Below are 2,391 nucleotides of genomic sequence, written 5' to 3'. Positions count from 1 at the left end.
CACAGAGTCAGAGGACCAATCAGAGCAGAGACCAATCAGAGCACAGGGTGAGAGTCAGAGACCAATCAGAGCACAGGGTGAGAGTCAGAGGACCAATCAGAGCACAGGGTGAGAGTCAGAGGACCAATCAGAGCACAGGGGACCAATCAGAGCACAGGGGGAGAGTCAGAGACCAATCAGAGCACAGAGTGAGAGTCAGAGGACCAATCAGAGCACAGAGTGAGAGTCAGAGGACCAATCAGAGCACAGAGTGAGAGTCAGAGACCAATCAGAGCACAGGGTGAAACAGAGACCAATTACTGACCACAGATCATATAGATACGTACTTTCCGGAGAGGTCGGTGACGTGCACGAAGGTGTCGTTGAAGGAGGCGAAGATGTGGCAGACCCCGAACACGTTCTCTCCTTCAGCGACCTGAGGGCCGAGGCTGATCACCTGCTCCTCCTTCTTCTCCTTGCCTTTACGTGGAGCCATGTTCTGCAGGAGGAGAACACACACACATCTTTAAGAAGTGCCATGTAATGTTTAGACGATTTTATCCAAAGCAACTCATATACTCAACACTGTGGACAATCCCCACAGGAGCACTTTGGGGTGGAGTGTCTCAGGGACACAACGACATGCTGACTGCAGAGGGGTTTGAACCTAACGCACTGCACCACACACCTCCCACAACTTTACATACATCACACACTACTGCTGGAACAGTAACATCACGCTGCACTTCTATTGGCTAGCACTCAAACGCACCACTGAGTTAAAGTCCATACAACCTGTTAGCATTACTCACAGTTTAAGTTACTACTTCAGACCCGATCTGAACAGACTGAACCCCTTTCAGCAGGTAACACTCTACAGGTGTCAGCAGTACTTTAACTTCCGATACACCGAGTCAGCTGTGCAGGTACTTCCTGTCTGAGAGCAGGTCAAGTGTAAACACAGAAACACTAACTCCTAACTCTAAGCTCAGCACCAACCGTCTTTAAAGTCTAATTTCAAAATAAAAGCCCCAGAGACACCAACCCTGCCAGATATGCAGTTACTTCAAAATAAAAGCTCATAGAAACATTCACTTTGAACTCTCAGAACCCTCACTGTCTTAATGGCTCATTTCACAATAAGAGACACTAACGCTGCTGATAGCAGTTACTTCAAAATAAAAGCTCATCAGAGTACTCATCCAGTCCCCAGTGATGTGTACTGGTCTCTGCAGCCACTCACCTGAGGGTCAGTCTGTAGTTCCGTCTTTACTCAGATTCAATAAGAACTACAGATCTGTCCGGTAATGGAAGCAGGCGTGCTGACTGCTCACATGGTGGTCAACCTGCAGCTAAGCTAACACATGCCAACAACCTTCTGATTAAAAACACTGACTATAAAACAGTGTGACATCATCATGTAATCCCATTCTAATCACTCTTTATTTGAAAAACGGTTAAACGGAGTGTGTCGCACACACGATGCTACTGTTAGCGTGTTAGCTCCAGCCTCACCTGCGCTGGGCCACCTGCTTCCTCTCTTTAAAAGACTCTACAAGCTTCTCTAAAGACATGATAAGCCTGTTGTTAGTCTTTACCGTGTTATTTATTATACATTAAACTCAGTAAACGGGTTTCTTCCAGCAGCTCGGGCACAAAATGGCGCTGAGTTTCTTCGGCTCACTTCTCTCAGAAAGTCGGAGGTAAAAACGGATAAAAAGAGACTCGGAGTTTAACTCAGAAACACAATTCCTCCACAAACACGGTGTAACACGGTGCCAGGTGAGGCTCGGGCAGGCAGGAGTGCGGATGGTTACCTGAACAGCAGATATTACTCGGATTAAAGCAGACAGAAACTCACCGCTGTATGTCTCTTTGGGAGCAGAAACAAGAAAGGAAAGAACTTCCGCTTCCGGTGCCAAAGATGAGGCCTCGCAGCGCGGGAAAGAGAGGCTGCCCCCACGTGGTTTCCCCCAGAAATACATCGAGTTTATTCAATAAAGTGCTTATATTCATATATATTTCATGTATTATATAAGATAGTTTATTCATGTCTTAATTATGGTTGTGTTGTATTAATAAGTTATAGGATTTATGTAGATATACTTTTATAGTAGCCTACATTGTAACTGATAAAGAGAGGCTGCCCCATGTGGTCTCCGCCGGAAGTACACCTGGTGTTTTTATACATGTATATAATAGATTTAATAAAGTGTTTATATATCATTCACTGTTCATATCTTACCTTTATTATATAATATAGGGTGCATTAATGTGTTATATTATTATATGACATGTATAATATATAAGACAGGGTTTTAATGAGTGTAATATTTGCATGTCTTTGTTATAACTGATAGAGAGGCTGCCCCCTAGTGGTCTTTGTTATAACTGATAGAGAGGCTGCCCCCA

General features: G+C 44.5%; 1 long non-coding RNA gene across 1 annotated transcript; it reads right to left on the bottom strand.

Annotated features, from left to right (window-relative positions):
* Nucleotides 1-326: 326 nt before the first annotated feature.
* On the bottom strand, nt 327-1,933 carry LOC104942533 (uncharacterized). The gene is made up of 2 exons (XR_798020.1): nt 1,841-1,933; nt 327-478 (listed from the first exon to the last, which is right to left on the bottom strand). It is a non-coding gene; the product is annotated as an uncharacterized lncRNA (long non-coding RNA).
* Nucleotides 1,934-2,391: the final 458 nt, after the last annotated feature.

Source organism: Notothenia coriiceps, unplaced genomic scaffold, assembly GCF_000735185.1.
Source record: "Notothenia coriiceps isolate Sejong01 unplaced genomic scaffold, NC01 NC01_scaffold00004723, whole genome shotgun sequence".
In the NCBI taxonomy this organism is placed as follows: Eukaryota; Metazoa; Chordata; class Actinopteri; order Perciformes; family Nototheniidae; genus Notothenia; species Notothenia coriiceps.
The sequence above is the reverse complement of the archived record's forward strand: the minus strand, read 5'-3'. Positions and strand labels throughout refer to the sequence as shown.